The following is a 26339-nucleotide window of genomic DNA, read 5'->3' on the forward strand; positions in this document are numbered from 1 at the left end:
TAAGCAATCAAATTTTTCCTTCCCTCTCTCCATCAATTTTGTGGATTTTAAATAAAAATACTCTTTACTGATTGCTAGAGGCTTAACGAACTATAGTATGAGATCATGTGCAACTCAAGAAGTATTCTATCCCCCTCTCTTACTGCACTCCCAATCCAACTTTATTTCAAATATTTGTTTAAATCTTGTAAAATGCCATTTTGTTATATTTTCAAACACGGTACGTACAATCACTTGTTTTCAGTATGTAAAATGACTTGTGATTAATTATTATTATGAAAAGACAAAGGTGATATTTTTAGAAAATAATTCAAAACATATTTTAGCTGTCTTACTGGTTTTTAATATAAGTATCCCCATGACTGAATTCACTGTTCTCCCCTTTTGCTGCAGAAGAGTTCATGCACTCTTAATGACCTTACAGTCTCAAACACAGTTGGATTGGACACTCATTTTGGGCACCATTAGCTACAGTTTAACCACTGAAGAAAAGGTAAACTCTTGACTCTAAATACATGAGTGACATTTCATAAGCTTCAGAATGAAGATGCTCTCAAGTGCCAGAACTCAAACCAGCACAATCAGAAGTTGTCTCCAACTAAAGCACTGTGAAAGCACCAAGTGTGATTTGTTAAAGAAATACAAGGCATCTCAAACATGTGATAGACTGAAAACAAAGTACAAAACCAAAAAAAAGGGCTATTTCCTTGACATCATCTGGTCAAAGGTATATCTCGGGTGGGATGGGGAAGGAGAGGAAAAGTTTATTCTTTAGCTGATGGTAACACTAACTTCTACAAATATAACTATTAGTGACTCAAACAGCCACAGGGATGAGCTCTGCTTGGCAATGCAGCTCTGTGGGACATTCAGATTAGCTTAAAATAACTAAGGGAAGGAACCTGCCAACCTACGAGGTTGTCTAAAGAAAGAAAAGGTCTCTCTGAGCTGTTTAAATCAGGTCACTTAAACTCACGATAGTCTAGGGTGGCATTAACAAAGATCCTTCAAGTAAGGAGGCTGTTGACATTAAACTGTCAACTCATTTTAAAAATGATTTCCCTCCAACAATTTATTATAATAATATTAACCTTATATATATATTTATTACTTTATTACTAAAAATTTAAAATATACAGCCAATTTAAAAGAATTTTACAGTGAGAAACACATAAGCACTACCTAGATTCTATACTTATTTTATTACATATCTCTTCATCTATCCATCCATCTATCCATCCATTAATATATCTTATTTTTGGTGCATTTTAAAGTAAATTACAGACATCGATATATTTCTTCCCAAATTCTTCAGCATGCATATTACCTAGAATTCAATATTGACTTTTTTCTTTTGATGTGAAATTTATATACAACTACATGCAGAAATGTAAGTGTACACTTGTATAACCCAAACTCCTATCAAGATATAGAACATTATCTTCACCCCAGAAAGTTCCCTCATGCCTCTTCTCAGGCAGTCCCCTCTCCCACTTCCCCAAAGGTAACCACTATTTTGATTTTAAAAGTAATTTTAAACAATTCCAAATAGCCAAGACGTTGCAACCTGAGAATTAGAACATTCTCTGCTATATCATTTAACACTTGCACAAAATGATCAGACAAATAGATGGAAGAGCCTAAGAAGAAATCAAGTTAAAAGGAAGTGTAGCCTTATCTACTCCAATTACTCTACCTATGAGGTGAAGGAAATAAGACTTAGAAAGTTTTGGCTGCTTGTATTAGTCGTCCAAGTGGTCAGTAATTTATTGGCTGGGCCTAGTCTAAGACTCTCCAGCAGCAGCTCTGTACTTAATTTTAGGATAAAGAGAACTGAAGCTTTGGAGATAATGCTGGCTCCGAGGAAAGGCTCTCCCACTTACAGGCTATGCATTAAACAAGACTTTTGTTTTGTTTTTTTTTTAAACTGCTTTGATTCTTGCTGTTCTCGTCTGTTAAAACAACAACAACAACAACAACAAGGAAAATCTTAACTCAAAAAGTTGTATGGGTTAAAAGAGATAACCTTTGCAAAGTGCCTGGTATGTAGTAAGTGATCAAAGGAAAGAAACACAGGAAGTGGAGGAAAAATCAACAGTATGAGGCACAGTTAAAAAATCTGTACATTCACAGACTGCTTCTGAGCTTTTGTGCTATCCTTATGTTTGCTTCTCGTTTTGTACATGCAAAGAAAATAATCGCAAAAGCAAATAAAGCAGAACTTTTTATTCACTACCAAGGCAAGCAGATTTTTACATCTGAAAGGGCTACTTGTTTTCTCTCTGCCTTCCTACTATGACAAAACGAGTGTGGGGGCGGGGTGGGGGGAGCACAGACTTTTGACTTTGCAGTGACTACTAACACCTTGTCTTCACCTGTCTTTCTATAAACAGCTCCTGCTGCCTAGCGTGATCTTTCTTTTATCTACCAAGTGAGAATTCGAGGCCCAGTTAAACTCTAACCTACTTTCCCGATCTACTCAGAACAAATGTAAAGTCTCATCATCTGTGTCTCCATAATGCTTTACAGAACAGCATTCCAGAATGCCTCATACCAGCTGGCTGTTCCCATGGGACTCCTCTACTTGAATGGGAGTACCTCCGTATCCCAATGCCTAGCACAGAGAAACCATCTACTAGTGTCTGAGGAACGTATATGCCTGGGTAATGGGTATTCAGTTATGCTCAAAGTAGCAAAACAAAAACAAAAAACAAAAAACAAAACAAAAAAAAAAACAAGCAAAAAAACTAAGGCTGAACACTCACCAAAAAGGAAAGCAAAGTGCCAAAAGAAAAATAGGGGGCAGGGAGATGATCCTATAGCATATTAAAAGGCATGAAATTAAAAAGAGATTAAAAACCAACTGTGTATAAACTTTTGTGTTCTCAGGGAAGTGACTGCTGCTAAGCAGTTAAAGTGCCACTGGAATAATGCAGATTGCTGTGTGTTTTATATACTTATCTCATGTACCACCCACAACAACCCCCAGAGAATACTATTATGCTCCTTTTATAGATGAGAATACTGAGATTCAAAGCAAATAAGGTCATACGACTAGCGATAATAGAGATAAAAAGCAGAGAAATGATTTTTCATCACAAGTGATTTTTATTATAATAGGCCAATTTTCCACAGTGTGAGGAGGTTCTGGGTTAAAGAAAACGCAGACAGTTGTGGAGCAACCAAACAGTCCAAGAGATGTGGCTGACGGAGCAAAACTCAAGGGAAGAAAAAAATGCCTGAACCCAAAAGAAACCAAAGCTGAGGTGATAAGAGGTGTGTGTGTCTACGTAGGAGTTATCTTCATGGAACAGTTTGCCATCCTGGAGTTACGACACCTAAGTCAGAGATGGCCCCAGAACCGCAGGAGTGCTGAAGAATTGCTCTTACTCTCTCAAGCCTTTCATCCTCCAAACTAATTGTTCCCAGAAGTGATAATACAACATGGATAACTCCAGGATAAAATGATGACCATGGTGTTCATGCTTCTGAAGATAATGAGGGCCTCGCCAAGTCGGTGAAATGCAACTCTTGTCTGCGGGCACCTCTGGCTGCATTCCGTAATCTCCCATTTAGGAAGACTCTGGTTTTGCCTCCCTTGCAAAGATGGATTTGTGAAGGAAAGCCTCCACCTTGAAGTTTAAAGCCTCAAATCCCACAGCCCTCTGGCTTACCTCCAACATAGCACTCGTTACGCACTGACTCGCAATTGTCTGTTCACTGGTCTAGGCCTCACACGTGCTGTGAGCAACTGGAGGGCAGGGCCCCTCGGGACCTAGTACTGGGCAAGATAATCACTATGCTGTACAACTGATCTAATATAGTATTGTATACCAACTATAATTGAAAGAAAAAAACACACATTGAATTGTACACTGTAATTGTCTACTATATTTCAAATTAAAAAAGTGGGCAAAATATTTTGGATGGTAAATGAATAATGTCCTTTGCCTACTTAATATTTAATAGATGGTTATTTGTTAAAAGAGGTAATCCAGGATTTAAAGAGGAATCCATAATTACAGAAAAGGCAAGGCTGGGAATAAGTGAAATGTAGTTAGTGTTCGAACAGGTTTTTTTTTGGATAAAAAAATGTATACAACATAACCTACAATGATTTGCGAGTTAAGCCTAATAAAGCTGGGGTTGAAATCCAGTAAATCGTTAGGTCTAAAGATCGGGCACAATCCCATTTAAAACAAAAATTAACCAAACCAGTGAGCTTGTATTGTACCTGAAGGTTGCCAAACTTGAAGTACAAAAACAGTATGTGGCTCTACCATGGCATAATAGTTCCAAAAACAACACATTTTATCAACCACCTCTTAGAGGAAGACAAAGACTACATGAAAAAAACCCACACAGAGTGAAAAGTGAAGAGTAAATATATATCTGCTATTAAAAAACTTGGATTCACAAATGATTTCTGCTTTGGGAAAAAGTCTAAAAACAGAACCGAAAACGAGTAAAAATAAAATGTAATATGGACATACAACATACGAAGCATTTCATGACACATGCAATTTCTTGCTCAAAATATTACTTTTGCTTTGATCGGCTCCATCTAAGGGTATATGACTATGCAGGCATTTTTAAATTGTTACTCTTTCTAAATGTGAGATAAATTTCTTTAGATGGAAAAATGTTTCACGTTTCAAATAACCTGCTCAGTAAAAAAAACCATAAAAAATTTTTTAAATCTTGGGAAATTTAAGTATTTTCATCCAAAAAAGTCCAAGTACTTAGCTTCAAACACTGCTAATAAGATAGGCAGGTGGCCAAGCTGACGAATCCCATGACTTACAGGACTAACAATCTTACGTCTACAAGATCAAGCTCTAGACCACGTGCTGCCTTATCCATGGCAAGAACCACATCCCATCTCCTAAAACTATGGTAGTGTTTGAGCCCCCAAACACTACCATAAACTTTTTCTAAGACAGGGCAAGAGACAGATTTAGAAAATTTCTCCCCATCCCTCGACCCCTCCAGTTCCACCTGCCCTCAGTGAAAGTATCTTCTGATGGTTGGTAGATTTGCTACCTTTCTATTTCCTCAGGCAAACTGGTAGCATGATAGGAGGTTTAACTGAATAAAAACAAACACAAAAATAAGACTGGACTCTAAACACATCTCTTTACATTTTAGAGGCAGTTCAGTTTATCGCATCGTACCTTCTACTCCCAAGTACTACTGAAGTTGGAGAATTACAACTTGTTCTGTTGGCTGTACTGATTTTAATCTATTCTGATTTTAGATTTTAAAATTTTATCTTTAAGTTCTAAGTTGGTAAGCCTATCATCAACAAGTCTACTTTCCACTTAAATTCACTTATTCTTTTAGCAATAATTCATTCAACACCCATTATGTGCTATAATTGAGAAGAATGCAAGAAATGAATGACACATTATCCCTGATCTTAAGCTAATAGCAACTTTCTGGGTTGGGGGAGGAGAAGGGAGACAGCTTCTTAAACAACTACCTAGCACACTGTGTTACTGAGTTATAATAGATGTATTACAGACTCGGATCAAGGAATCAGTGAGAAGGTTCCCAGGAATTTACACTGGAGTTTGGTCTTAAACTGATAGCAGGTATTTGGGGGAGAGGGTGGTATATATATCCCTGGCAGAAAGATATGCTAAGACAACATATTTCTTAATAAACCTATACTTTAACATATGGCTTTACTTTAAATAAAAGGATCACAGATTTCGACTAAGACTAAAGGGAAATAAAACTGTCACTAGTTAAGAGCTGATAGTGGTTTGTATAATTTAAGCTACAGGAACCCTACAATCTACTAGCAAACCATACGGTTTTGTCATGTGCTTCTGCTTTCACCCTAATCTTTTGACTTGTAAGCTAAGAAAAGAAACTCAAAAGCCATTTGCGTCTTTTCTTGGAACAATGCTTGTTCTTACACTGTACTACCAATGACTTAGAAATAATTAAGACCAATTATCTTGAAACTAAACTGAACTCTGCCACCACATCATTATGGAAGGAGATACAAGAACATTCTAGGTTAATATCAATGTCGATAAACAAAGACATGGTCAACCTGACACAGGTACACCATACCCTATGGGCTCAAATCCTTAGAGGTAAAAGCATGGTAGATTTAATAGGAGGGGCTACAAAGAAAAAAGAAACAACTGATTACCAAGCATTTGTCTGTAACACACCAAATTCTCAAGCTCACTGGCCCAGAAAGATGTTTATGCATATGAGAAAGGTTACTTTTGTGTATTAAAAAACTGGCCTAATCTAATGAAAGGTGAAAGGATGCCATGTTAAATTACTAAGAATAGACACCCTATTTTGATCAAGTTACTATTGATGTGAAAATGCCATAGGTTAAGGTTTAAGATATGGGTTCACATTAAAGTGCACATAAATAACAAATCTCCCATTTTTATGGAGAATATTATGAAAACCGTCATTTACAACATACCCTATATGACAACCTGAATGAAAAAAATCTCAAATAGAGACACTAAGGTAGGATTATTATATTATGTGGACTCTTCAAAGATTCCTTGCTAGGTTCTTTTAAATAATAATCTCTCCTGCATTGAATTTATATTAGAATACAACCAACTTTTTAGAGCACATATTTTATATAAAGCAAGGGCCATCTGTACTTTACAGTCATGAATTCACACCTTTAGTACCTAACTTCTGACAAAAAAAAAAGAAAAAAAATAACAAACCTTTTGCAAAATGTTCAAATTGAGTGGTTTAATCCTTGTGTAGAAATTCCTCAATGAAAACATGTATTTTTGGACACTGTATAAGTAATCTCTTCAGAATACTAAGAGAAAAGGAAAAGAAAAAACTCATGAGAACTGCTCCTGAGCCTTTGAGAAGGGAGGTGACCAGAGCAGTACAAAAACTGGGTGGGAGAGGGAACAGGAGGAGCTAAGAAAACAGATGAAGAGACAACCTAAGCAGCCAAGAGAGACTGGAGATAAGGAGGATCAAGTGACTGGCGCAGTCCGAGGCCGGGCACACCCACAGGGAGCTATGTGGCTTATTTCAAGGGAATGGTAACTCCGAGCCAGTGAACAATTTTGGTTTTGTTTAACTGAAAGGTTGTGCAATCCTACAAATGAGAGAAGAAAATGAAAGGGGTGTTTTTTTCTAATGCATAAAAAGTTAGGATGTAATAAATGGCTATCGCTTTAAAAATATTTAAAAAAAGGGAATATCTTATATATGAAAATGAAAAATGGATAACTTTGAGGAAAAACACTATCAAGTCCATGCAAACCCAGCGCAACACTATTTATTGATTGTCATGAAAGGCTTTTTTTCCTGTGGACTGGACTCTATCATCCTTCAAAGAACATGATTCCCATAAAGCATACTGACAAGAATTCTGGGGTCTGTGGATCAGTGTAAAGTTTTTCTTCACTCCAATTTTCAATTTGGCAGCTTATAGAAACAATTCTCAATTCTCAATGGCTAAGTTTTTAAAACTTACTCCAAGATAAGCAAGTCTGTGACTCCAGCGGGCTATTTCCAAGTTGCCAAGCCATTAATCTAAAACAGCTCTCAACCCCTTTAAACTGATTCCTGCTGGCCCAATATAATAAATGACATGATGTTTTAAGTAAAGAGGGTAATTGGAGGGGAGAAAGAAGGCCCAAACTAGTTGCTGTTAAAACAAACAAAAACATACGCACACACAAAAAACTGGAAATGGAAAGGAATAAGATAATACAAATTCACTGCTATATTTTTCAATCATGCAGTTAGAAATTACAGAAAGAATTTTGGAAAGGCCTTCTGCCAGAAGCAAATTACTTTCTTTAATTTCAAGTTTAACAGTTATTTATTACCTTTGCAACAACCCCAGAAATGAAAGCGGGAAAAAATATTTCAAGCTTTTTGCAGATGATTTAGTACATTAATCAAATCTGTTCCTTCTTTGAAGCATTAATTAGAACCTTCTTATAGGAACTGGAAAAAGGACAGTGTACATTCAACGAGTGTTGGCCTTTGCCGTGACACAAAAGTCAAGACGTACCTGATAAACCAGTGAGCACTCCGTGCATCTGGACCAGTGTTTTTAGTAGTCAGAGCAGAGCACCCAGCTGCAGCATTAACATTCTGACTCATTGGTTTAAAAGCAAATTTCTGTAGCTAGGGCTCAAAAGAGGAAATCTCTGGATCAAATCTCTCTCGATATAAAGTCATTATATAGATCATAACATTATTAAGAAATACTCAAGAAATACTCTTGTATTTCAGTAATTTCAGAAGAAAAAACTGGACGTTCAATTGCACCACAAAGAATATAAACAACTTAAAACTTATGAAAAAAGAATCACAGTCAATTTACCATGGTGAGTAGGATCAGAAGTAAAAAATGAAATTTGCCTGGTCCTCTGAAAATGATGAGCTCAATGTTGTGAAGAAAAAATTGCTAAATTAGAAACTAGGTTTTCTGCAAGACACAAGTTATGGGGGTAGATAGAGAGTGCTTTCTATGAGATAGGGAGCTGTTACAGACCCTCGACACACACATAAAGTTGGAGTCCTGGAAAGGTTATACCCATAGTAAAAACATAGACAAAAAAGTCTGTCCACCAAGAGATGGGATTAAACAACATGAAACAAAAAAACCTTTATATATCTTTTCTAAAATGCTGAGTGGAAAAAAAAAAGTCTCTTCTCTTATTATGTGTAATAAGAGGCCTAGTGTTTCGAGAATTTAGAATTTGAATTTACACACCAGCATAGTCCAGGAAACCCCAAGCCAAGAGAGCAACACAAGGTGGTTTTAGGTTGGTAGCACCCCAGCCCACCCGGCAAGAAGAAAACATAAATCCTATCTGGAGAAAGGTGCTCTCAAAACAGGCTGCCTAAGGATTCCCACAGATAAAATCCTGCCAAATTCAAAATTCAGAATTATAAAGCACACGAGTAAACAAACCACATTAAACCAAAGTCAGCAGAAACAAAACACAAAAGAATTTGACATCCCCCCAAGAACTGCAGACACTGAAATACTGACACATGGAATATAAGCATTTTTACAATGTTCAAAATCCTTAAAGATAGAATTGGAGACATGAGAAAGAAACAAGATATTATAAAGACTAGTGGATTTGAAAAACTATTGACTATAATAATTAAAAAAAACTTATTGAGTGGATTAAACAGAATACTAGACTCGGTGGAAAGAGAACAATCTGGAATATAGATGTAAAAAAACCAACCAGACTGAGCAGAGAAAGGGACAAAGAAATGGAATACGTGAAAAAGAGAGGCTAAGAGAAAAGGAGTAAAGAAGTTCAACAGTATGGAGGTTCCTAAAAGAGAGAGAATGGGGAGAGGTCACATTCAAGGAGCTCAGAGCTAGAAATTCTCTAGAGCTGATCAGTGATGAATGACCTATAAAGGACTGACGATTAGATTTGCAGTAGACTTCAAAAGAAAAAATAAAAGTCATAAGACACAGAAATAATATTTTCAAAGTACTGAGAGAAGATGACTGTCAGCCTCGAATTATATATCAAACGAAACTATCTTTTAAGAGTAAGTAAAATAAAACATTGCCTTACTAAAGAGTTCTATAAACTCATTAAAGGAACTTTCAAAGGATGAATTTCAGAAAGAAATTAAAATTGAAAGGAAGAATTGAGATGGAAGAAAGTGAGTAACTGGTAAATAACTGAGTGATTTAAAAAATTACATAAAATATAGTAGCAATAATAAATGTAGGGGGTTATAAGGTAAAACTAAAATCCTGGTCAATAATATCATATAAGATGGAAATGGAGAATAAGAGTTAAACTGTTTTAAGATCTTTGTATTGTTCGGAAGGGGAGAGAGAGCTACTAACTTTAGACTGATAAGACTTTACTCTGATAAAAGATTATCCAGAATATATTATAAAAAACCACTAAAATCAACAATAATAAAAAAAAAGACAACCTACTTTTGCCCATTAGTAAAAGATCTGAACAGGCTCTTTGCAAAAGAGAACATCAAATGACCAATAAATACACAAAGTGCTCATCATCATCAGGCATCAGGGAAATACAAATTAAAATCACATTGAGACACTGCTATCTATTCACCAGTATGGTTGAAATGAAAACAAAAACAAAAAACTGTTAATACCAAGTATTGGCAAAGATGTGGAGCATCTGGAACTCTTAAACGTTATTTGAGTCCTTGTGTCAATTAGTACAAATATTTTGGAAAACTGTCTGACATTATCTGCAAAAGCTGGACACACACATGTCCTGTAATCCAGCCACTCCTCTACCGGGAATACACCCCCCAGAAGTGCATATATATGAATACCAAAATGTTCACAGCGGAATTACTTTTAATGCTCCCAAACTGAAACAATCTGAATGCCCATCAATCTGAATGTTCATAATGCAATACACACAATGAAAAGAACTACTGTTACATGCAACAACATGAATGAGGTTCACAGAAAACAATGTTGAGCAAAAGCAGATAGATACAAAGGATTAGATATCGAATGATTACATGTCAGGATCACGGCTACCTTGCAGGGAAGGATAATGCCTGAGAAGACACGCCAGGGTGTTTCTGGTGTTCCATTTCTTGATCTAGGTGAGGTTACACAGGGTGTTCGCTTTGTACATGTTTACCAAGCTGTACCTCATGATTTGTGTACCCTTCCATATGTATGTCAAACTCACATTTAAAAGTTTACCTGAAAAAATTAAAATTAAGATAAAAGAAAGAAAAGTCTTTGTCTTTCTGTGACAAGAGCTTATATATAACTTGTTACCATCTTTTCTGTTGGCTAGTTTAGCTCTCCAGAAACATTGTCAAATCCTCTTTCTCACAAAACCGAAGTGTTTTTCTAATATAAACTCATATGAGAAATAATGTAAGCTCTCTTACATGTTAAATTGTATATTTCAAGTACGTAATCCATATAATTTTAATTACTCAGCATGGAGGCATAATAAACTAAGAGATTCTTGAACAGAGAATTTAGGTCTCAAATCAGCATACTACATACTCCACTTCTCCACATTAACAATAGAATGAATGGACTGTACAGTGTAACTTAGATGATCATGATATTCAACCATTGTGGCCCACAGCAATACTAAAGCATTAATACATTTCATTGTTGGAATGGATTCAACAGTTTCTCCCATCGTCAGATTCTAATTAATTACTATTTTTCAGTGATTAGGAACATTTCCAACATGTTCACAAAAAACATTTAAATATAAATTAGGCTTCATAGTCAAAAAAATTAAGACATTTTTCAAAACTAAATAATTATGTAAAATGAAAACAAAAAAAAACTGTATGTAATCACTAACACAGCAAATAATCAGGAATTTTTTTCCCCCTTTATTACATTCTCTCTGATGGGTTAAGATTCTGAAATTTCTGTTCAAAACCAACGTATTTCAGTGTTACACAATCTCGCCCTGTCATAAGAGAATTTTCTGGATTCTTACCATACAGAAACTTCACACTGATGTTATCTTACTTCTGCCTAATACTGTTTTACAGCACAGTCCAAGAATCTGATAGAGGATGAGATATGAAAACACATCTATTGGCAGAATGCTACTTTCTGAAGTTACTGAAAAGCAAAGCCGTGGGGGGAGGATTCCTAGGGGAAAAAAGAGGAAGATTTAGTCTCATCCACTAAGCGAAATTCTTACCATTTTGAAAACTTTTGTGGGTGTACTTCATACTTTCAAATATATAAAGGATAGGTTTGTATTCTCAATAGTAAAAATTTAGGAATAACCAGAATTGAGTTCTAGTTCCAGTTCTAACTCATAGCATGATTTTGGTCAAGGTACTCTCTCTCAGCCTCAATTTCCATAATTGCAAATGAGAGGATTGAACTAGATGACCTCAAAGATTTTAAACAGTTTATAACAAGTATACTGAAGAATGTATCTCAGATTAAAAATATATTACCCAGATAAAGATAACACAAAAGAAAAAGCAAATAGTTAATCTTTCATTAGCCAGTATGTTTGTTAGGGTAGGTCTCCATGCAAATGTATATTCCTTATTCCTCTACAAGCACCTACATTTCATCTGTGTATTCAGCATTTATGTACACCTATGTACACCATAGGAAGAGTTTACCCTGTGTTAAATACAGCACCAATTTCCTTCACTCCTTACAAAAGTTCTTCTTGAAGATGCTCTCACTTTCTGTTCTCAAAGGCTTGACTAGTCAATCCCCTCACTGAGGCTTCCCCAAGATCAACTAGCAGTAAATGAAAAAAAAATCCTTCTCTAGCTGTGCTGTACCAATAAAAGTGCCATTGAATAAATCAACCCATAAGCCCCTGTCCACTACCTACATCATCCGGAGGCCATCAGTATCACTTGCATCTACTCTGGCTGTAGTCTGTGTCTCTGCTGCATGAGTCTCACCAGCTGGAACACTGTGGCTTCATCCTTCTAAATCAAACAGCTCAACTGGCTTACTTTATTTTCACCTTTCATATTATATAGTGAGTCTTTGGGTGTAATTGACACTTATATAATAAGGGAGACAACTACGTTTTGTCCTGGTAGGAAGCTCAGGTTCCATAATGTCAAATACAGCTGAAAGGACCTCAAAAGTCATCTAGTCCAAATCTCTTCACTTGTGAGAATTCAGAGGCACCTAAGGCTGCTACCTAAGGTCAGAAAACTCATCTCCTGACGTCAAGCCAGTACTCTTTCTATTCTGTCCAAGAATGAATGCTCAAATTGGAATCTGCTCTCCTATGGAAGATGAGATACTAACAAACATTTCCAAGTTTTCTGTCCAATGGCAAGAAATGAACTTGTGCTGATGTGAGAAGCCTACTAGTGTTTTAGGTTTAAAGACATTGGAGTATAAAATCCCAAGGAAGGAAGGAAGGAAGCAGCTCAGGATGGTAAGATGAAAGATATAACATCCTGAGGTTGTTCTAAATCTTTGACAGAGAATAAAATGATGGAACTGTTAGAATATGGAACAAGTATTTAATTCTTTGTAAAGGAATGATGTAGTTTACAAATGAAATAGAACTGCTTCAATTGTAGTATTTGTCTAAAACATCCAAACATGCTCTTGGGACCTTAAAAAACTTATTCAGAAGAGGTTTCTCCTTGTCATTCAGTTTTTGCAGCACACGTACCCCATATTTAATTCATTCCCTGCCTATACCCTAGTCTTTAACCATTGTTCACATTCTCATCTGGTCATATATGCTCCATGAAACCCTAATGCTCCATGAAACACTGGAATAAGCTTTAATACATTAGGAAACCAGAAAAATTAAATGAACAGGAAGGAAAGCAAATACATTTTCACACAAAGTAGAGGATACAGCTGTGATCTGTCAAGCTTACAGGACTATCTCTCTAGCTAAAAGCAAAGTTACAGGACTCCCCTTAACTGAACGGAAGTAGTAATTTAAAAAATATAAATGTTCCCAAGCTCCAATTCTGTTCCCTTCACTTCACATTTCCAGCACACACTCACCGTTTGACCAGATCTGTATAATACAAATAGCATAGATGAAGTATAAGTCTATAAATGACAAGTTCATAGAATAACCTTTAATAATGATGTCCCCAAATAAAAAACCTATGTTGGCTGTACTCTTACGAAGAAACAAGTTGTAGCAAAAAAAAAGACAAAACCAGCCTTGGCTCTTAATCTTGTATGGATGATCTTTAGTGTCCCATTTCTGAAAGTTGTCTCCATGGCACCAAAATATAACTAACAAAACAGAATTTTCTTTTATATCCTTTGCAGGATAGGATACTATGTGAGCTAACAACCAAGGCACCTAACCCAGGCCCAATGTAACGAAGGTGGAAATGGGGCTAATGTGTGATTTAAAAACTATACATATATGTGCATGTGTGTGATTTATAAATTATACATATATGTGTATGTGTATGAGTTGTAAATTATAATTTAAAAGAATAAGGGTGAGCCAAGCAGAGCAGCAGCGAGAGTGTGCTTTAGGCACTAGGAGCAGATGAGCAAAAGCAACGGTATATTTCGGACCAATGATAATTAACAGTAGTAGGGCTGATCCTTCCTACAGCTCCACTTAGGTTTGTGATACTGAAGACAGTCAGTTAGCTGGAGGTGAATCAATAGATCATATTCCAGATGGTAGTTCTACACACATAAATGACTCAAAACAAAGAAAATAGCGATATGCTCAAATGTGTTTAGAGAACAGAGGAAGTGGTGAGCATTTTAACCAAGAAAACACTATAGAATTACTTTAAAAATAATACCCCTTTCAATCTCTTGATTTTTCCCAGCTTACCTCAAATCAATCAGAGGAGAAAACAGCAGCGTTGCCAGAGTCCTCACAAAGAACTATCACCATGGGTCTGATACACAAAACCAGAGCTTACTCTTAAACAGGAAGTCACCACCTTGTCAAATAGATGGTATACGTTAGGAATTAAAAGATCAATTTTATGAGAAAAAGCAATAAAAGAACACGTAGAATAGAGAAGGAACTCTTTCTGAAATCTTGTCCTCTCCTATAACAGATTCCACAATTTATGAACAGCTGGGAAATTTCCTTTTCACAGGAAAAGGATGACTTCTTAGTTCACAGTAAAGTGGAAATGACAAAAACTGACTGCATCACACAGAAAAAAGGTGTTTCCTGAAGGAGACAGAGCACCACATTTACACACACACACACACACACACACACACACACACACACAGGAAAAGCAAAATACATGTATACAACAAGCAGGAAAAAAAACTTTTTCAGGAGATAAAGGAGAAAATAATTAAATTGAGGAAATGTTTCATGGTAGAAGCTAGCCTCAGTGGGATAATCATTTTTTCCCAGTGGTTTATCTCAAGTGCAAATATGCTTAAGGGAATCATAAGAACACATTTACACTTTATATTCACGCAGGGATTTTTATCTCTACACATTTTTTAATGAGTATCTAGTTTCAGGTTTTCATCCACACATACACAAAAAGGATCCATGTTTCATTACTAACTTATCATTGGTTCTTATAGTTCAGATTACTTCAAAGAATTGATGCTTAAATGGTTTATAGTCTTTAAATAAATTATACTGATTCTTAACAAGCATATTTCTTCACTCAATAAAAAGTATTCTTTGAGTGTCTCCTATGCACTAGATACCAGTTTACATGTTGGGGACACAGTGGAGAACAAGCTACTTGCCCTCAAGCAGCTTACACTATTCACAACTGTGAAGAATATATTTTAAAAATCCCTTTGCCTAAGTCACTACCCTCACACCTCACTTCTTACGAACAAAGGCATCAAAGAATTTTGCAATCAAAGGAACTCTTAAGGAAATCATTAGAAACTGTTAACAACCTAGTGTTTCCTTATACCAGTGACCACAGGAATCCAAACAACTTTCTAATAAAGATATGGGTCTATAAAGAACCAAAAATAATCTAATTCCATCTTCCCACTAGTACAACCACTGTCCAGATAGTCCCTTTGGAGGCTGAAGAAGACCAATCAAAAGAGTTTTCCACTGGCTCTAGTTGCACAGTGGGGGTACTTCTGAGAAAGGTAGGCTTATTTGTAACTTCAACAAATTTCACTTGGTAAAGGTTGAGGGTAGGTGTTTGGATTTTAAATTTATACCAGTGGTTTCAAATTCAATACTTTTGTGAATCTATTCAGTGTTGACTAGATGAAAAATCTGATTTGTCCGTTTCCCATTTCCTTCTGTTAATTCTTGATCAGAGCAAATTAACACTCTAAACCAGGAAGTTAATTTTTCACTGTCTACTCTAAATCTTGGAATTACTTTGCAAGAAGTTCTACTTCTTCCCAAAGCATAAGGAAAGATATTCTACTTCTAAAAATTATGTCTATTATTATTTGTGAAGAGGAGAAAAAATCCTTAACTTCAGCTGGGTTGTCATCTTCAAAATAATTTTAACTCCCAATATAAAAGAAGGACAAGACTAATTTTTTTTATTCTTGCTAGTTCGAACTTGCACTTTACTGCTTTTTATAAATATTACTCTTCATTCCTGAAATTGATCATTAAAGAGCCAATTGATTAGAAAACATATCATTCAATCCAGGAAAAGAAAGAATGTAAATGCAAAATGGAAGTAACTCGGTATGCAATTTATTCATGGAACTAAATATTATATACATATGAGGCTCATCAGAACCCTTTTGAATCGTCAGCTCAAGGATTAAAGCTTCCTCTCCAAACCTAAACCTTGGAACTGAAGGAGACTGACAGTTATGCAGCAGTCATCTTATTAAGAACATTTGGAATAGTGATATGATTTTGGATTAATGTCTTTGCTGACTTATAAAAATCTGTTTGCAATTCAACAGCCCTCAGGTCATAAGCTCACAGGCACTATATTAGTCTGCATGTATAGCTAGGCCAAAAGATTTCATCGTGGTTAGCATGGATTTACAATAAGTGTTCCATTTTACCATTACAGTCTCATTCCATTAAGAAAATTGGCAAGATGGGCTTTTATGTCATCTAATAAAACAAAACATACTGTGCAAAGAAAAGTCTAAATTAGAAAAAGATTACATAGCTCCTTCTATGTGCATAGTGCCTTCTAGTTTACAACATATTTTCATATCTATTGTTTCATTTTATGCTCAAAACAACTCTAAAATTATACCTCCATTACACATACTAAAATCAGAGTTAGCAAATGGCGGAATTAGGGCGGGAATCCAAGTCTTCTGACACCTGCCTCTTTATTCTTAGGCAGGTGAGCTGCCGTACTTTAGTCACTTAAACTTTTATCGTATCGGTTTTTAAAACCTGGGCTTTTCTTAGATTTATAATATGAAAAAAATATAGAAAAAATAAGTTATTAACATTGTAAATATTTATAAAGGCGTTGAACCTTCGATAATACCATCAGACCAATAACTTACATTGTAAAATTTGGTAACCCATTTATTTTTCAATTGTTTTATTGTGATAAAATACACATAAAATTTACCATCTTAACCATTTTTATGTGGTATTAAATATATTCATAATGTGCAATCTTCACCATCATCCATCTCCATAGCTCTTTTCATCTTGTAAAACTGAAACTATTCCTAATAAACAATAACTTCTCATTTCCCCTCCCCTAGTCTCTGACAACCACCATTCTACTTTTTGTTTCTATGATTTTGACTACTTAAAGTGTCTTGTGGTATCATACAGTATGTCTTTTTTGTGATTGGCTTATTTCATTTAGCATAATGTCCTCAAGGTTCATCCACGTTGTAGCATGTATCGGAATTTCCTCCATTTTAAAGGCTAAATAATATTCCATTGTATACATATTCCAAATTATGCTTATCCATTCATCCACTGATGAACGCTTGGGGGCAAACCATATTTCTAATTGACTCTGCCAAATATGAAACACTGTACTCAGTACTTAGCCCCAATACACATATTTTAAAGCAATGTTCAGAAAGTACCACATGTTAAACTTCTGAAATTAAGGATAATAGTGATAAGCGGCTGAGTGGTCTCTGTAAAGACATTGGTTTACCACTACTTTTTGAATCCATACAATGCCAAAATAATTCAGAACACGTGAGCAAGAAGTTCAGCAGTTCAAGCAAATATTTTGAAAACCTCTGCCTGGATATTTTATCATCAGAGCTTATTCCTGTTTCTTGTTCTTTTGGTGTTTTTTTCCAGTTTGATCATATCAACCAAGGAAGATTTTGGCAGCATTATAGTAACAGTTAATATCACTGGACACTCATGAGATGTAGAATACTTGACATGGGTTTCATTTAAGAATGAGAAAATTGGCTCCTAAAGACTGGCTTTTTTCCATGGTCTTGTGGCTAGTTGGGTGGTGGTTCCAGAATATGAATCTAGGACTTCTAATTCCGAACCCAATGCTCCACCCATTACACACACATAACATTAGTATTATCTAAGAGCTCTAAAATATTTTGTGACTGTTACAGCTCTTAATCTTTATACTACATTCTTGACTTCTAAAAATATATAATTAAAAACTAATACATACTCATATTTATATACCAGTCCTCAGAAGTAAATTTTAATCACAGTTTGTCAGGTACCTTTTCATACATTTCCTTAGCATATATAAACAGAAGAATTCTTGTTCATACTTAAAAAAAAAAAAACACTTGTATTATCGTATATATTGTGTTCTACACTTTAGTTTTTAAATTAACCATTATATAATGGATATTTTATTCAAAGTCAGTATATATAGAATAATGTCATTCCTTCATTCTTAATGATCTCAGTATAATGATTATGCCTCAGTCATCATCTATTTTCAGTTTTGTTTTTTTTTAAAGTCATAACCAACTCTGCTATAATGGACATCCTTGTACATACATCTTCACACATTTTTGGTGAAAATAAAATTTAAGGTAAATTCTTAGAAATGTAATTTATGGGTCCATGTGTAGACACATTTAACCTCTGATAAATATTGACAAATTGTCTTCCATAAAAGTTGAGCTTATTAATAGTCTCATAACCACTGTATATTAGAACTAAAGTTTCATTTGCAATTTCTGTTCCAGGGAACTCTCATCCACTCTTATTTCTATCCTCAATGAAAGGAGTAATGCCCAAGGAAAAGGAACCTGTGGTTCTATTAACTTCTCAGCAAAGAGCTGACTGTTGATGGTCAGCGAAGGTTCCAATTACCTAGTGTTTTTTTAAAGTTAGGAAAAAATCAAGATATTAAAAAAAACAAATAAATAATTCAAGTACATTCTGTGATACAAACTTTACTACTTTAAGTTCAAACACAGAAAAAGAATAGTCTTAAGTATTAGAGCATATACACTAGATTCTAATAGATTATTGGAAATGCAGACATAAAATACATATCTTAACACCCAACAGTGACTTTGTAGAATCCATATAGACAGTTTTTAATAGTAATAACCAAAAAGATGGTATGTTGAGAAACGCTAATTGAAAAGTGAAAAGCTATTTCATATTTCATCATCATTTGCGACAAAAAAGAAATATTCACAGTAAGTCCAAGCAGAAACTGCCATTATTTAAATTCATCTACTTTAAAGTATACATCCTTCTTTATCTGGCTTATTTCTCCTAGCAGAATGTTTTCAAGGTTTATCCATGTTGTAGCATGTATCAAAATTTCATTTTTTAAAGGTTGAGTAACATTCCATTATATATATATATGTACATATATATATATTTATTTCACATTTTGTTTTTCCATTTATCTGTCAATGAACATTTGAGTTGCTTGTATCCTTTGGCTATTGTGAATAATGCTCCTATGAACATTGGTGTATAGGTATTTGTTTGAATACTGTTTTAAATTCTTTTGAGTATATACATAACAGTGGAATTGCTGAAGCATGTGGTAATTCTGTTTAACTTTCTGAGGAACGGCCAAACTTTTTGACAGCTGTCCCATTTTATATTCCCATCGGCCATTTCCAATTTCTTTACATCCTCATCAATATTTGTTATTTACTATTTTTGTTAACAACCTTCCTATTGAGCACGAAGTAGTTATCTCATAACTTTGATTTGCATTTCTCTAATGACTAGCAATGCTGGGCATCTTTTCATGTGTTTATTGGCCATTTGTATATCTTCTCTGGAGAAAAGTCTACTCAAGTCCCATTTTTATCTATTTTGAACTGGGTCCTTTGTCATCTTGTTGAGTTGTAGTAGTTCTTTATATATTCTGGGTATCAATCTCTTATCAGATGTCTAATTTGTAATACTTTCTTCCATTCTGCAAATATTTCACTCTCTTGATAGTGTTCTGTGATGTACAAAAGTTTTTAATTTTGATGAAGTCCAAGTTTTCTATTTTTTCTTTTGTTGCCTGTGCCTTTGGTGTCATATTCAAGAAATTATTACCAAATCCAATTTCATGAACATTTCCCCCTATGTTTTAAGAGTTTTATAGTTTCAGCACTTAGTTTAGGTCTTTGATTCATCTTGAGTTAATTTTTGTATGTGGTATAGGGTTTACTTTATTCTTTTGCAGGAGGACATCCAGTTCCCAGTATCATTTATTGGAAAAGATTATCCTCTGCCAACTGAATAGCATTGGCATCCTTGTCAAGTCAATTGACCAATATTATGCATGAGTTAATTTCTGGGGCAATATTAATTTTGATTGTGCTAAATTACCCTTACAAGAGGACATACTAACTTATACCCCTTCTGCTATAGGAGGGGATCCATTTTCCATATCATCTGAACACATTTGAGAGAAATATAATATGGTTTGAGACAGGATATATTTCATATAACACTTAGGTAAATCTTTTTAATAATGTTTGCAAATATCATACATAGGTAAATCTTTCTGTAATATGTGTTTGTTTCAAATGGGATGGTAGTTCCTATTAGTTGAGTATGATTTTAAAATATTTTTAAATATTTAACTTTGTGAGGAACATTTTTACTTTACCACCCCAATATGCTCTCAAGATGTTTTTTGATTAAAGAGACACATGAAACTTTTTTTTTTTTTTGGTGAGAAAGCACTAGGATTTAAGTTCTTTTTTATATTTGCTTCTAAGATGCTATCTCACTCACTTGTTTTGCAACTGAGTCTTTTTCCTACAGTTGCCTCTTCTTATTTTGCCAAAAGACCTAAAATAAGTAGCATGACAAGCATTTCTCTCCACTGGCCCCAAAATACTAATTTAAGATTCAAAGAAGAAAAAATATTACAGAGTAGAATCTGCACAAATTTTTATTTGTAAAAAGGTTCTGAAGCATGGATTCATATAAAAATTATCTAGGCCTCAACCTACAGAGTTTCTGATTTAGAAGACTTGGAATGGGATCCAGACATATATACTTGTAAAATGCTAGTGTCTGATTATAATGCATCTCTTTGCTTAAGAACCACTAGAACTCAAATGAGCATTATGGCATTTCTATGTAATAACAATCCTATGTTTCAGTGTACATTTATAGATGAGAAACATGAGGCCGAGTTAGTCAAGTGACTTGCCAAGGTCATGTAATAGAATCAAAGTCCTCCCACTATAAGCATATTGCACAAAACTGTCTAAGCCCAATATCACTCATATGGTTGCTAAAAGTGTGTTAATTTAGTAAATCTAGTTTTGAAAATTTTTGTTTAAGTTATTAAACATGATTTTTATAATAAATTTAAACCAAAAAATACAAAGTTTTTATGTAAATTATTTATGTGGGTTTTAAATACATAAATGATCTATCAATAGGAAGACTATTATAGCTGCCCTACAGGTAACTATTAGAGAATAATGAATAACATCCACTTAGTTACTTTGAAACAGCTATCCTTATTATTCAGGGCACAATAGGAAAGCATGATCTTTAAAACACATATCACCAAGTGACCTGGTGAAAACTCCAATCCACTATCTTTAGGATGGCAAATATTTCATCTTAATAGTCAGCATTTGTGACCTATGGAGTAACCTCATGCCTCATAGTAGGCATTACTTCAGAATCACACTGGATCTCAGCACTGCTTGAATACAATCTCCATAAAACAAACCAAAAAAGGGACAAACCATCCTAGATTAAGACAGTATTTCAATTTCAAACCAAATATTTTCAAACTGGTATTTTCTAATGCTTCATTAGCAACATTATGTACAAGGCACCCATGCTAAGTGAGATATCTATCTATATATACATATAATTTTATTTAATGCTCACCACTAACTTAAAGAGGCGACCATTATCTCCATCTTGTAGATGAGGAAAACAAAGCCTAGAAAGGTTTAGCAACTTCTCCCAAGTTACAACAGTAAGTAGCTGGATTTGAATCCCGCACTCTTACAACTACTGTATTCCACTTAACTCCGAATTGTTGATGCTCTTTCTCAGGCCAGGGAGTGCTTTAAGAGTCAACTGGTACCACTGGTAGGACTGCAGTCAAAATCTCTATATATTTTAACTATGAGTACTAATATTTTTAGAAACAGCATTTGATATTGTACAGTTACTGAGTTCCAAAGTATAAAGCACAGTAGTTTTCCAAACTAAATTAAAAGGTCATTACTTTTTAACTCCATGGGAAAATATGAAGACTCCACTATCTACCTTTCTGACATATTATTACTTCCATTGTTTACATTTTTATTGCAAAAGTGTATATTTGTTCCCTTCCTCATCAGTAACTCCCTGAAATAAAAATTTCATTAGTGTTACTTATTGACTAGGGATGTTCTGTGAATATTTTGGATATTTTGAAGCTCATGTAGACACAGAGGGCAGTATCTACCTGAGACTAGAACACAAAACTATATGAAATGCTTGCCTGATTCGCTGTGGAAATTTCTAGCTAGTTCCTACCTAATTCATTCTCTCAAAAATCATGTAGTAAATGTCAATCGAGTATGAAGTTTTGGAAATGCAAAGATAAAAATGTATGACTCTTACTGTCAAGGAGCCAATGGTCTAATAGGCCAGAAGACACAATAATACAAAATTGTAAATTCTCACAAAAGGTTTCCCATAAGGGATACTCAAACTATAAATAAAGTCTCGCTTATATAACCAGAAGTTTCTTATTTCTACTAAGTATTTAACAAATTTTCTCATAAAAGACTCATAAGAATATCTTCCCTAGTTCTCTCATTCCTCCCGACCAACAATAATCAATCCTTCCTCTGAGCTACCACAGCCCTTGGTCTGTACCTTCCTACCACTTTCTACTTCATACTGTAGTTACGTAAGTACACAGCATATCCATCCCAATAAACTTGACAGTGCTTGAGGAAAGAATCGATTTGTTATTTGTCTTTGTATCCTCTATCCTGTTTAGTACCAGCAAGAATTAAAATATCTACTGAAGGAAATATTTAGAATCCCAATATAATAATTTGAAAACATCAGCTCACTTCGAGGGATTAATGTAACTTTAAAATTTTCCTGATCTACTCTTGGGAAAATTTACTTAGTGGAAAATGTGGCCCCAATGGTGATAATTTTTTCCCCCTCAAAGAAAGATATGTTCTTTTTACTATGTCCTTCATCTTTGGTTGAAACATAAAAATAAAAAAAAGCAGACTGGATATTAACCATAAAAATGGAATAACGGCAAATGGGCAAGTGAAATCCAGAAATACTCAAATGCAACTTACATAGTAAAGGTAGAAAGTCATAAGAAAAAGACTAGCTATACCTTAAAAATAAATAGGATTGTTAGAAAAAACTGAGGGGGAGGGATAAATTTCTTTACATGACAATGTTATAGTTTTCTCTAAAAACATTAATTCAGATGCAGCTGAAAATAAATACCCATTCTCTCAAAAATATACACATGCAGATTTGAAAGGTTTCTATTACATGATTTTAAAATATCCAAAAAAGTTTGACAGATATACTGATCTTACTTTTTAATGCTTAAAATTATTCCAGCAAAAAATGACTCATCTGGATTTAAATGCCAAGACAATGTCAAGTACAATTGCAACAACTACAAGAGAAAAAAGGGAGAAGAACAGGAAGAGAAGTTCACCTGCAAAGAGCAAGCAGATTGACCAAAAACTGGCCTGGTCCAACAACCATACAGACCAAGGCTGCCTGCCAGCAAGCAATTCGAACACAAACAAAATTACTATGTTATCCCCAGGCTATTCCACAGCCTGGAAATAAGTTTTTTAAATCAATGTTCTTGACCACTGAACCAGGATTAATCATTCTGGCCCAGCACATGCAATTTGTCAAAAACCTGAAAAAAAGATAACTCATGAAAAAGAAAAGAAAAAGTAACCTGTTAAAACTCTAAAGTAAACATATATAAACATATATATGCATTTTACTTTTTTCTCAAAGTTTTAATAACTAGCTTAGATCAAAATTAAATTTTCTTTGGTATGTGGATATTAGACAAAGAACAAAATCAAATTATTTTACCATCTAATGGAAGTTTTCTTATGACATAACTGAATGATGGCAATTGTTTAAGTCGTACTTATTTGTCATTATCTAGATAATTAGAAGTGGTTCCTGAGTCTAAGAAGTGAAAAAACGTACGAGACAAAACTCAGTTATGAGCAAAATTATTATTAGTATTGTTAATTAGTGTGCTGATTCTAAACTAAAACCACATCCTATGTTACTCCAGAATATTTCCTGATTAAAAATAGCATTACTTTAATTAAGATGAATTATTTTTTCTCTTTTTAAAGCAAGAGTTTTTTGGTAAAAAGATTTCTAGGGTTATTTCTCAACTCACCCAGACACCTCCATGTCACTTGAGCAAGACTGACTAACAACATATTGTCATGAACAAACAAAAATACTTTTACACTAGTCAAACCTCCTACCTGCCTGGGCTCTTTGTCATCTTCCGGAAGCCTTGCTACCACTGCCCTCACTGCCTCCCTCCCCAGAAGAGAATATAGAATGTTAGTTTAAAAGAACTAACTAGTTATTTTAATATAATTGTTTTAAATTACCTTATTCTTAATGTTAATATGGTTCTAGTTTGCCCACAGAATATCATGTGGCAAGCTTTCGTATAAACAATAACGCCTTTAAGAAACAAAACTATTTTAAAACTACTACAGAATTCCTTACCTACAATTACCTAAGCACAAAGTACATTTTTAAAAATGAGGGCTCCTTTTGCAGCATAGAAAGTCATCAAATCTTCAAGGAGGAGATTTTTCTAGATAAGGAATTTAACAAAGGGTCCATGAATCCCAAAAGATTTCATGGGTATGCTTTAGAAAAATTTAAATTCTCTCAAATTAAATACAAAAAATTATATGTGTACTTTTCTGGGGAGAGCCCATTGCTTTGATCAGATTCTCAAGTGGTCTGTGACCCCCAAAAAGAGTTTAGAAAGTGATCGAACTAGATTGGAGGTTTTAAGTCTGGTTTCCTTGGTATATGGCAATAAGCTGTGGAATATCTATCACAAGTAACTTGTTGCTGATTAAGTACTCAAATTTGTGAAATATTTGCCTTTTGAAATATATAATGGAGCAGACCCAATGTTATCTTTACATTAACATAGCTTCTCATTTACTTAACATTTCTTGTATGATAATGAGCCAGAGCAATGAAATTCTGAATGCACCTCTGGAAATGTGCATGAGAACATCCCGTTACACAAAATCCAGCAGAAAAAAGATTGAGAAACAACCGCTGATTTGAACCAATCCTCTCATTTTACAGATGAAGAAACTAGGCTCAGAGATTTTCAGTAATTTGTTCGAAGTCACACAGGAATCCTGTTATTTCAATCAATGTAACCTGGGATTCGAAGGGATCCCTACAGTGGCATTTTCTTACTACGATTGTGGCTATAAGAATGATTTTATAGTACCTTCATATTCAACGAAGTTCTGTTCTTGGCATACTCTCTTACTCAGCACATTCACTGGATGACCTCGCCTGTCTCCTGCAACTCCAACGATCATCTCTCCTCTCAGAATCCACAAATCTGTATTTCCAGTCCTGTCAAATTTCATGCTTGTGCTCCAGATCTGTATATCCAACTGCTCACTTTATACCTCCCACTGCTGTCCAAGTCTCTCAACCTTCAAATGTTGAACTACAAAACTCGCATTACCCACACATTCTCCTACAGAGATAGAGCTCTTTGTCCCAGTTTTCCTCCTCCATGCCAGAAACCTACGAGTTTCTTTAGCCTGATTTTCACCTCCCACATCCAAGTAGTAACCAATTCCTTCTGATTTTACCATTTTTCCTCTTAGGCCAGCCTCTTCCACTGCATCCCTGAGATTATTAATTTACTTCAGGCCCTCGTTTTCTCTCTCCTGGAATATTATAAAAATCTTTTTGTTTTCAACATTTCACCCCTCAATCTCCTTTTAATAGTGTTGCCAAATGAGATTTTAAAAACAAAATCTGACCACATCACTCCACTTCCTATAAATCCTTCAATAACTCCCCATTTCCCAAAGAATAAAGTTCAAATTCCTTAACATGGTATATAAATTTCTCCATGATATAATCTTTGCTATAAAACTATTTGCTTTACATGGCGATGGAATAATGAGTAGTTAAATTTGCAATTAACTGCTCCTAATTATGGATAACCATTAAAAAATTACTGCACAAGTATACATATAATAATAATTGGTTAAAGTGTGCTGTGTAATCCTGCCAGTGTCAGTTTGTTCAATCATGTTTCAGTTAAGCTGGTCCATTAATCACCTCTCAATCTTGGCAAAAGCTTTACATAATCTTTCTTCACTAGGTTGAGAAAAGAGCCGCATCACATTTTCCACTGAGTATATTCTCACCCAAACTTCACTCAAGCATCTCTGGCAATGTCTAACATCTTATTATAAGATACAAATTGGAAATCTGTGA

General features: G+C 34.7%; 1 protein-coding gene across 6 annotated transcripts in view; it reads right to left on the bottom strand.

The window, feature by feature from the left end:
* The window catches only part of ADD3 (adducin 3), a 112247-nt gene that overhangs the window by 54396 nt on the left and 31512 nt on the right, over nucleotides 1–26339 (bottom strand). The window contains exon 1 of one of the 6 annotated variants that reach the window (XM_039871255.1): nucleotides 6717–6735. The exons of the other annotated variants lie outside the window; for them this stretch is intronic. The gene's annotated coding sequence lies outside the window, so the exon portion shown is untranslated. Of the gene's footprint in view, nucleotides 1–6716; nucleotides 6736–26339 lie in introns of those variants that run through there. 6 annotated transcript variants of the gene reach the window in all.

Source organism: Pteropus medius, unplaced genomic scaffold (genome assembly GCF_902729225.1).
Source record: "Pteropus medius unplaced genomic scaffold, Ma_sr-lr_union100, whole genome shotgun sequence".
In the NCBI taxonomy this organism is placed as follows: Eukaryota; Metazoa; Chordata; class Mammalia; order Chiroptera; family Pteropodidae; genus Pteropus; species Pteropus medius.